Genomic DNA, 12,013 nt, shown 5'->3' with positions numbered 1-12,013 from the left:
AGTTCTGATTTGTAAGAGGAAGGCCTTTGCTGAGGCAAAAAGGCGGCTGAGGGATTGAATATACAGTATTCCATAAGATATCCAGCAATATTACATTTTAACCACAGAGGGTCTGTGTTCAATTCTGACTCACTGGAAAAGACAAAGGACTTCCTGGATGCTTTAAAATAGACTGGCTGGCTTGAATAAATTGGACAGTAATGTTTATTTTGTTTTTCTCTGTAATTTGCCTGGTTTAACTGGTTGTTGGTTGGGGGGGGGGGGGGGGGGGGGGGAGTTTTTTAAAAATAAATGTCGGGGTCATAATAGTATCTTTTTTCTTTTTCTCTCTCATATCCCTTCTTTTCTCCTTCCATCATCCTTTGCTTCCATTTTTGTCTTATCATTTCCTTTTGTACTTCTTTTCTGGTATGGGATGGAAGGGGACGGTTGGGGAAGCGGGGAGAAGTTTCTATTCTACCAGGAGTGCCTCGGGTTACAGTATGGAGGGGACGGGTTGAGTGCCCACTTTTCACTTCCTTGTTATAAAATGTGTGCATTTTTCCTTACTTTGAGTTGTCTGGGGCGCGGCCATGGCTTCGGCCAGAAGAAGACATGGAGGGATTAATAGTAGTATGAGCACTCCCTGTGGCCAAGAGGTAAGTCGCCTTTCATTTGTGTTGTTATGTATTGGTATGTTATAGAAGTATCTGTTAGAAGTTTTGATTTGGTAGTTTTGGAAGTTGTATTTTTAAATTTATACAATCTGTTTATGGTTTTCTCTCGGTGCGCTATGAGTGGGGTTCTTCCTCCTGGGGAGGGGTCACCAACTGTTTCAGACAATCATGGCTAGCCATTCATTTAAATGGTGCACATGGAATGTTAAGGAGAGTGATTCACCAATTAAGAGAAAAAAGATACTGTCAAGCCTTAGAAAAGAGAAGTTCAATGTTGCCTTGCTGCAAGAAACACATTTAACTGATAAGAAGCATTTGAAATTGCAACAGGGAGGGTTCGGACGGGTGTTTTTCTCATTCATTAATTTGAAAAATAGAGGAGTTGCGATTCTTATCCAGAAGAATCGCCCATTTCAAATGTTAGACCAAATTAAAGATGCCTATGGGTGACTTATAATTCTTAAAGCTTTAATACATGGGGAGAAATATGGGATTTTGAATGTATATTGTCCCCGGCACACCCTCTTTCCAGGTTGATGGCCCTTGAGGCGCGTCATACAATTACAGGGGGAGACTTTAATCGTCTTATTGACCCCAAAGTGGGCAGAATGCCTAGGGGCCTTGCGGGTATGTCTCCGCAATCCAGGCAGTTGGTGGACCTGAACAGGGAGCTGGACTTGGTGGATGTGTGGAGATGTCTTCACCCTGCAGGTAGGGATTTCACCTCTTTCTCTAATCCACATAGATTGACATTTTTTTTTGTCCCATCGACCTTTCTGAGTTTGGTGCTGTCTTGCAGAAGAAGGAACATAGCCATTTCAGATCACGTGGCAGTGTACATGGAGGTCAAGGTCGGTGGTAACGGGATGGGCTCACGTCACTGGTGCATGGACCCTTTCCTCTTGAAAGATAGCAAATTTATAGAGTATTTTTCACAGGAATTTAAACTCTTTTGGGACATTAATTTGGGTACAGCCAGTAATCCATCGGTGCTCTGGGAGACTGCCAAGACCTATGCATGGGGTTTGATTATTTCTTACTCTGTGACCAGGAAGCGACAGAGGGGAGAGCAGCAGCATCTGCTCAAGGCTCACCTGAAGGCAGCTGAGACAATATACTTTGACAGACCGTCTGTAACCAAATCACAGCGGATTATAGCCCTTAGGGCTACTTTGAATGCTGCGCTCACCTCGGCAGCAAAGACGGAAATCTCTTTTGCAAAACAGAGATTATTTGAGTATAGTGATAAACTGGGTAGATATCCAGCGTACCTGGCCAGAAAGAAGAATGCCCCCCATCCATCAGAGAGAGTGCTGATACTCTTACTTGCAATACCAAAACGATTAATGCAGCATTTAGCAAGTTTTACTCTGAGCTGTACCAGTCAGAGGGCTGTGAGGACAGGCTGACGAAGATGGAATCCTTTTTTAAGACCCTGGACTTTCCCAGTGTAACTTCAGAACAGGTGTCTTTTCTAAATGCCTCCCTGACAATCCAGGAAACACAGGAGGTGGTGAGGCAGCTCAGAGTGGTAAAGCGCCCAGCCCAGACAGATTTCAAAGTGAGTTTTATAAAGAGTTTATAGTTACGCTGGCCAGACTGCTCTTGGATATGTACAATTACTCAGAGTCAGGACTGCCTCTCATCCTCTTTGAGAGAAGCAAATATTTCCCTTATTCTTAAGGAAGGAAAAGCCCCAGAAGATTGTACTTCGTACAGGCCCATATCGTTACTAAACGTGGATTTTAAAATTCTGTCAAAAATGCTGGCATTAAGATTAGAGAGGGTTTTGCCTTTCTTGTAAAGGAGGACCAGACAGGTTTTGTCAAGGGTCATAGGTCTACCAACAATATTAAAAGAGTATTAAACATAGTCCAGGTACGAAGCTGAAAATGTGTTGCTGGTTAAAGCACAGCAGGTCAGGCAGCATCCAAGGAACAGGAAATTCGACGTTTCAGGCCAGAGCCCTTCATCAGGAATGAGTGATGAAGGGCTCTGGCCCAAAACGTCGAATTTCCTGTTCCTTGGATGCTGCCTGACCTGCTGTGCTTTAACCAGCAACACATTTTCAGCTCTGATCTCCAGCATCTGCAGACTTCACTTTTTACTCATAGTCCAGATATGCCAGCAAGGATCGATTCCGGGCTTGAAAATATCCCTGGATGCAGAGAAAGCGTTTGATCGGGTGGTGGCCATACCAGTTTGGTCTTAGAGGGGTTTTTGTCAAGTGGGTGGCAGTATTATATCGTGATCTAAAAGCAATGGTTCTCACTAATGGTATAAGTTCAGATAGTTTTAATGTCAGCGGAAGCAGCTGATAAGGGTGCCCTCTCTCACCACTATCATTTACATTGGTGATTGAGGCACTGGTGGAGGCCATCCAGAGGGATCCTAACATAATTGCCCCAGAGGTAGGGTCAGGCAGGCAAAAGATCAATCTCTATGCGGATGACGTTCTTCTCTTTTTAACTGATCCGATGACATCTGTGCCCTGTTTAATATAAGTGATTAATCTATTTGTGTTGTTCTCAGGATATAAAATTAATTTGATGAAGTCAGAGGCCATGCCTGTGGGGAGCCTTACTAGAATATCCGATTTTGGGAATGGAACCCCTTACTCTTTCGCGTGGTCACAAGGAGGTTTCCTGTACTTAGGCATTTTTATCACCCTGGCCTTCAATCAATTATGAGAAAATGAGGACTGCAGATGCTGGAGACTAGAGTTGAAAAACGTGGTGCTGGAAAAACACAACAGGCCAGGCAGCATCCGACGAGCAGGAGAATCGACGTTTCAGGCATAAGCCCTTCTTTAGGAATCATTCCTGAAGAAGGGCTTATGCCCGAAACATCGATTTCCCTGCTCATCGGATGCTGCCTGGCCTGCTGTGTTTTCCCAGCGCCACATTTTTCAACTTCAATCAATTATATAAAGCTAATTTTGTGCAGTTGCGAGAGAAGATAAGGCAGAACCTTCGGCGCTGGAAGGATCTTCTGATATCTTGGTTGGCTAGAATAGCTCTGGTCAAAATGAATGTTCTCCCTCACTTATTATATCCCATGCGAATGCTCCCTTTGATGTTGCCCAGGAGGGTGTGCTATGAAGGCTTTACAGTTGGCTCGGATCTTTCATCTGGCAGCATAGGCAGCCTCTTATTAAGCTGGATGAATTGCAGCTTCCGCAGGGGATGGGAGGTTTGGATTTCCCAGACTTTAAGAAATATAAATTGAGTTCCCTACTATCCTATGTAGCTGACTGGGCCCGCCAGGACCCGCAATTTGGTTGAATAACGATGCCTCCCAAGCAAAATGCCCCCTCATCAATTTATTGTTATGGACAAGATGAGCACTGTTATGGACCATTGCTGAAACCAGATTGTCCTTAATGCAGTTAAAGCATGGACAATGATGCGGCAAGGTAAGTGAAACTTACAAAATGCTTCCCCTTTCACTCCTATAGTGAGAATGTTAGGATTCTAGTCGATGGACTCTGGCTTTAAGTTCTGGGAGTCTAGAAGAGTCTCTTGTTTGAGAGATTTATTTGACAGTGAGGTCCTGATGTCTTTCGAGCAGCTGAGTCAGAAATATGAGCTATCTAGGAAGGACGTCTTTTGTTACTTGTAGTTTAGGGACTTTATAAAAAAAAAATTACATCGATGTCCCTATAAGTCAGATATGGAGAGTAGAGTGATTTGGTCTACGGGCACTCTCTCGGTCAGCACCCTCTATCACTTGTTAGGAAGTAATGTTTCAAAGGACATCGAGCAACTATGCAGAACCTGGACTTAGGAATTGGGGGTGGAAATCTCGTCAGAGGTGTGGGAGGATATTTGGGAGAATGTAAAGAAGATTTCTATTTGTAACAGGCTATGCAACTGAAGGTACTCCACAGGGCTTATTTGGCATTGGAGCGGCTTGTGAAGTTTAAGACAGGAGTGTCCCCAATGTGCCACAAATGTAAAACAGATGTTGGCGCTCTTACTCATTGTTTGTGGTCATGCTACAAGCTTTTGTAGGTATTGGGATGCTATAGCGAGAGTTTTGGAAGAAGTTTTGGGAACGGAGGTTAAGTTGGATCATGTGTCCCTCCTCTTGGGTCTTCCAAATCTCCCTTCTTTGGACGTGCATGGAATGAAATTGTTAAATATTCTTTCATTCAGTGCGAGGAAGAACATTCAAATGAGCTGGCTGTCAGAGAATCCCCTGGGACTTTCGGGCTGGTGTAGATTAGTTATGAAGCACATCCCCCTGGACCTCCTTACGAGTATGGTGCACCAGAAAATGGAGCCATTTTATAGAACATGGCCACCCTTTCTGAATTATATAAATGCAGACTTGTCAGCTATATTGATCATGGCCTTTGCGTAGGCATGAGGGCTAGGGCTGGGGTGAAAGAATCCTGAACAAATACAAGTTTGCTTACTAATGCTCCTGGTGGTGGGGAGCTTCGGTGGGACTACACTGAGTGTAGCAATTTAACTGAATATAACTTAAGTTATCTTGGTATGACTTGGATTTAATTTTTTTTCTTAATTATTTATTGAATTGTAGTTTTTATAGGTTCTTTTTTCCTCTCTCCTCAGTGGTTTATAGAGTTGTAGTTTGCTTTCAGTTATTATTAAAGTTGTAAAAAAATTAATATCATTTTTCTCAATAAAAATATTTACAAAAAAGTATAAAAGGGCACTTGGATAGTTTCAAAGTAATCAGGTAGAGCTAACATGATTTTATCAAAAAAATCATTTTTAATTAATATATTGTAGTTATTTGAAATTGCAACTTTGCTGTAGATAAAGGGGAACTAGTGAATATATTGTTTTTAGATTTCCAGAAGACATTTGATAAAATGCCACATCAAATGTTATTGCAGAAAATAAAAGCTCATGGTATAGCAGATAACAAATTAGCATGGATAGAAGACTAGCTTGTTAACAAGAAGTAGAGAGTAAGATAAGTGGATCTTTTTCAGGCTGGCATGAGTGGTGTACCACAGGGTTGGTGTGATTGCATTAATATTTCAATAATTTATAAAAATGATTTGGATGAAGACATCAAAGGTATGACAGCTAAATCTTGGGATGACCCGAAGGTAGGGAGGAAAATTAATTGTGAAGAGGACATAAAGAGCCAGCAAAAGGATATAGATAGGTTATATGAGGGGGCAAAGATCTGGCAAATTGAGTAAAACGTCGAAAACGTGAAATGAACTATTTTGGCTGAAAGAATGAAAAGAAGCAACTAAATGGTAAGAGATTGCACAGCTTTGAGATGCAGAGAGATCTGAGGGTCCTGATGAATGAATCAACTTTAGATTAGTGTGCAGGTCTAGCAAGTAATCCAGAAAGGATTTGAATGTTATGATTTATTATGAGGGGAATTGAATGCAAGAGGTTATGCTTCAGTTATATAGGGTACTGGTGAGACCACATCTGGAAAACTGTGTACAGTTATACTTGTAGAAGGATGTTAATGCATTGAAAGCATTTATCAGACTAATAGCTGGAAGGAGCAAATTGACTTCTTCAGAAAGGCTAGATGTGCTAGGCTGGGAGTTCAGAACATTCAGAGGTGAATTCACTGAAACATAAGATCCTGAGGGGATTTGACCAAGTGGATGATGGAAGCATGTTTCCTCTTGTGGGAGAATCTATAACTGGGAATCAGAGTTTAAAAATAAGGGGCATTCATTTAGAACAGAAATGAGGAACCATTTTTACTCTCAACATGGATGTTTTTGGAATTCCCTTCCCCAGTGGATGTAGAATCTTTAAATATTTTTTAAGGTAGAGGCAGATAGATTCTTGAATACCAAGAAGGATGACAGATTATCAGGGATATGCAGGAATGTAGAGTTGAGTTTAAAATCAGATCAGCCATGATATTATTCAATGGTAGAACAGGCTCAAAGGGCCAAGTGGCCAACCGTGTTCCTTGTTCATAAAACCTCATGAATTATCTCAGAATTGCTCTCTGTATCACATGCTGTGTAGGTTAGGTAAGAAGTTAAATTCATTAATCAATAGTCTCTAAAGCACAGAAGGGTTTAATATTTCTGGGACAGTATGACCTACAAGGAACTCTAAAGTTATGAAATTTGTCAGATGGAAGGCCAATACAGACTATCGGCAAAATGGGAGTGAACTTAAGGTATTGCAGTAGGAAGCAGATCTTGAGGTTTTAATGTACCTATATGTTGTTAAATCTATCCATACAATATCCGTCACAAGCACCTGATGAAGAGGTAGTGCTTCAAAAGCTAGTGCTTCCAATTAAACCTGTTGGACTATAACCTGGTGTTGAGTGATTTTTAATTTTGTCCATGCTAGTCCAATTCTGGCACCTCCAAATCATAATTAAAATATTGTCAGTTTATTGAAAAAGGCCACCAGAATTTTACGGTGAATAACAATGGATGCACCATGGCCATTTTAAAATATACTAGTCTCTGCTGATACTGCATTAAGCATTGCATACTTTTTGGTCTCTCTGTTTCAAGCATATGTTGAGTTTTTCAGAGGTTACAATGAAAGGCTACAGAGTAGATGCCAAAATTTAAGAAAACAATGGCAAGTCTGGTTCTTTTTTAATCTTGACAAAAGACTGAAAGAGATTGATAGAAATCTACATAATTAATGGTTTAAATAAATGGAAGCCAAGCATTTCTGCTGAATTCAAAATTTAAACACTGCGATTATATTCACAAATTAGGACAACAAAACAGACAATGCAGGAGGAACCTGTTTTTAATCAAATATGTGAAAAGGATTATATATATGGTTAATGGAACCAAACTTTAACAGTTTTTAAGAAGCATGTGGACAATTAATTGTCAACTAATAAGAGTTAGTTTAATTTACAATTGGGTGGGAAAATAGACTAAAGGTCTTCTGTCTGAAAGTCTTGCTACACTCGTATTTTAGTTTAATGCTTAGGAACAATGTACTCATATGGCACTTCTAATGCAATAAATATCACAATGTTTTTCACGGAAGCATTGGCAAATCAGAAGAATCTTCTTTACTCAAAGAGTGGTGGAAATGTGGAACTCATTACCACAGGAGCAGTTGAATATAGAGAATAGAGTCAAATACGGAGAAATCCTGGTGAGACAAATTCAGATAACTAGAAACTCCTATTGTGGTGAAGTTGTTAGCCATTCCTTCAGGCAGAATAGGAAATCCAGTAGTGGGATACCCAGGATAAGCTGAAATTCCAGCTGGTAACTCCAGATTGGAGGGGCAGGATTCAAGGGCGGAGGAGCGGGAAGTGGAGGAGATGCAGTGGAGAGCATCGTCAACCATGTCTGAGGGGAAATTGCGGTCTTTGAAGAAGGTGGCGTCTAGGTTGTTTGGTATTGGAATTGGTCCTTCTGGGTGCAGATGCAGCGGAGGCGAACGAATTGGGAATATGGGATGGTGTTTTTACAGGGGGCAGGGTGGGAGAAGGTGTAATTTAGGAAGCTGTGGGAGTCGGTCAGTTTACAGTAAAATGTTCGTATTGAGTCGGTCGTCCCAGATAGAAATGGAAAGGTCTAGGAAGGGGAGGGAGGAGTCTGAGACGGTCCAGGTAAATTTGAGGTCGGGGTGGAAGATGTTAGTAAAGTGGATGAACTGTTCAACCTCCTCGTGGGAGCACGAGGTAGCGCCGATACAGTCATCGATGTAGCGGTGGGGGTGGTGCTAGTGTAGCTGCGGAAGATGGACTGTTCCACATATCTGACGAATAGGCAGGCATAGCTGGGGCCCATGCGGGTACCCATGGCTACTCCTTTGGTTTGGAGGAAGTGGGAAGATTGGAAAGAGAAGTTGTTCAGAGTGAGGACCAGTTCAGTCAGTTGAAGGAGGGTGTCAGTGGAAGGGTACTGGTTGAGTCAACTGGTTGAGTCAAAGGAAGAAGCGGAGGGCTTTGAGGCCTTCGTGATGGGGGTTGGAGGTGTATAGGACTGGATGTCCATGGTGAAGATTCACCTGCACCTCCACACACACAACATTTAGTGCATCCGCTGCACCCGATGTGGCCTCCTCTACATTGGAGAGACAGGCCACCTACTTGCGGAACGTTTCAGAGAACACCTCTGGGACACCTGCACCAACCAACCCAACCGCCCCGTGGCTGAACACTTTAACTCCCTCTCCCACTCCGCCAAGGACATGCAGGTCCTTGGCCTCCTCCATCGCTAGACCATGGCAACACGACACCTGGAGGAAGAGTGCCTCATCTTCTGCCTAGGAACCCTCCAACCACAAGGGATGAATGCAGATTTATCCAGCTTCCTCATTTCCCCACCACCCCGCCCCACACCTTATCTCAGTCCCAACCCTCTGACTCAGCACCGCCTTCTTGACCTGCTATCTTCTTCCCGAAGTCTCTGCCCCCACCCCCTCTCCGGCCTATCACCCTCACCTTAACCTCCTTCCACCTATCACATTCCATCATCCCTCCCCCAAGTCCCTCCTCCCTACCTTTTATCTTAGCCTGCTTGGCACACCTTCCTCATTCCTGAAGAAGGGCTTATGCCCGAAATGTTGATTCTCCTGCGCCTTGTATGCTGCCTGACCTGCTGCGCTTTTCCAGCAACACATTTTTCAGCTCATCTTTCTGCAATGGCCGAGAGAAGTTCTGGGATTTCAACATGGAGAAGATGTCTGGTTACAGTAAAGACTGCAGACAGTATCACACTTATTTGAAGATAACACATTGAGGAACATGGAACTGGTATATCATAGCAATTACAGAAACATGGCTCAGGGATGGGCAGGACTAGCAGCTTAATGTTCCAGGATACAAGTGCTACAGGAAGGATAGAAAGGGAGGCAAGAGGAGGAGTGGCATTTTTGATAAGGGATAGCATTACAATTGTGCTGAGGGAGGATATTCCCGGAAATACATCCGGGGAAGTTGTTTGGATGGAACTGAGAAATAAGAAAGGGATGATCACCTTATTGGGATTATATTATAGACCCCCTAATAGTCAGAGGGAAATTAAGAAACAAACTTGTAAGGAGATCTCAGCTATCTGTAAGAATAATAGGGTGGTTATGGTAGGGGATTTTAACTTTCCAAACATCGACTGGGACTGCCATCGTGTTAAAGGTTTAGATGGAGAGGAATTTGTTAATTGCGTACAAGACAATTTTCTGATTCAGTATGTGGATGTACCTACTAGAGAAGGTGCAAAACTTGACCTATGCTTGGGAAATAAGGCAAGGCAGGTAACTGTGGTGTCAGTGGGGGAACACTTTGGGGCCAGCGACCATAAATCTATTAGATTTAAAATAGTGATGGAAAAGGATAGACAGGATCTAAAAGTTGAAGTTCTAAATTGGATAAAAGGCCAATTTTGACGGTATTAGGCAAGAACTTTCCAAAGCTGTTTGGGGGCAGACGTTCGCAGGTAAAGGGACGGCTGGAAAATGGGAAGCCTTCAGAAATGAGATAACAAGAATCTAGAGAAAGTATATTCCTGTCAGGGTGAAAGTAAAGGCTGGTAGGTATAGGGAATGCTGGATAACTAAAGAAATCGAGGGTTTGATTAAGAAAAAGAAGGAAGCATATGCAAGGTATTGACAGGATAGATCGACTGAATCCTTAGAAGAATATAAAGGAAGTAGGAGTATACTTAAGAGAGAAATCAGAAGGGCAAAAAGGGGACATGGGAAAGCTTTGGCAAATAGAATTAAGGAGAATCCAAAGGGTTTTTATAAATATATTAAGGACAAAAGGGTAACTAGGGAGAGAATAGGGCCCCTCAAAGATCAGCAAGGCGGCCTTTGTGTGGAGTCGCAGGAAATGGGCAAGACACTAAATGAGTATTTTGCATCAGTATTTACAGTGGAGAATGATATGAAAGAGAGAGACTACAGGGAAATAGATGGTGATATCTTGCAAAATGTCCAGATTACAGAGGAGGAAGTGCTGGATGTCTTGAAATGGGAAAAGGTGGATAAATCCCTAGGACCTGATCGGGTGTACCCGAGAACTCTGTGGGAAGCTAGAGAAGTGATTGCTGAGCCTCTTGCTGAGATTTTGTATCATCGATAGTCACAGGTGAGGTGCCGGAAAACTGGAGGTTGGCAAACATGGTGCCACTGTTTAAGAAGGGTGGTCAGGACAGGCCAGGGAACTATAGACCAGTGAGCCTGACCTCAGTGGTGGGCAAGTTGTCGGAGGGAATCCTGAGGGACAGGATGTACATGTAATTGGAAAGGCAAGGACTGTTTAGGGATAGTCAACATGGCTTTGTGCGTGGGAAATCATGTCTCACAAACTTGATTGAGTTTTTTTTTGAAGAAGTAACAAAGAGGATTGATGAGGGCAGAATGGTAGATGTGATCGATATGGACTTCAGTAAGGCGTTTGGCAAGGTTCCCCATGAGAGACTGATTAGCAAGGTTAGATCTCACAGAATAAAGGGAAAATTAGCCATTTGGATACAGAACTGGCTCAAAGGTAGAAGACAGAGGGTGGTGGTCAAGGATTGTTTTTCAGACTGGAGGCCTGTGACCAGTGGAGTGCCACAAGGATTGGTGCTGGGTCCTCTACTTTTCGTCATTTACATAAATAATTTGGATGCGAGCATAAGAGGTACAGTTAGTAAGTTTGCAGATGACACCAAAATTGGAGGTGTAGTGGACAGCGAAGAGGGTTGCCTCAGATTACAACAGCATCTTGAACAAATGGGCCAATGGGCTGAGAAGTGGCAGATGGGGTTTAATTCTGATAAATGCGAGGTGCTGCATTTTGGGAAAGCAAATTATAGTAAGACTTATACACTTAATGGTAAGGTCCTAGGGAGTGTTGCTGAACAAAGGGACCTTGGAGTGCAGATTCATAGTTACTTGAAAGTGGAGTCGCAGGTGGATAGGATAGTGAAGGCGGCATTTGGTATGCTTTCCTTTATTGGCCAGAGTATTGAGTACAGGAGTTAGGAGGTAATGTTGCTGCTGTACAGGACATTGGTTAGGCCATTGCTGGAATATTGCACGCAATTCTGGTCTCCTTCCTATCGGAAATATGTTGTGAAACTTGAAAGGGTTCAGAAAAGATTTACAAGAATGTTGCCAGGGTTGGAGGATTTGAGCTGTAGGGAGAGGCTGAACAGGCTGGGGCTGTTTTCCCTGTAGCTTCAAAGGCTGAGGGGTGACCTTATAGAGGTTTACAAAATTATGAGGGGCATGGATAGGGTAAATAGGCAAAGTCTTTTCCCTGGGGTTGGGGAGTCCTTAACTAGAGGGCATAGGTTTAGGATGAGAGGAGAAAGATATAAAAGAGACCTATGGGGCAACGTTTTCACGCAGAGGGTGGTACGTGTATGGAATGAGCTGCCAGAGAAAGAGGTGGAAACTGGTACAATTGCAACA

This window comes from Hemiscyllium ocellatum, chromosome 16 (assembly GCF_020745735.1).
Source record: "Hemiscyllium ocellatum isolate sHemOce1 chromosome 16, sHemOce1.pat.X.cur, whole genome shotgun sequence".
NCBI lineage: Eukaryota > Metazoa > Chordata > Chondrichthyes > Orectolobiformes > Hemiscylliidae > Hemiscyllium > Hemiscyllium ocellatum.
Note: the sequence above shows the minus strand (reverse complement) of the source record.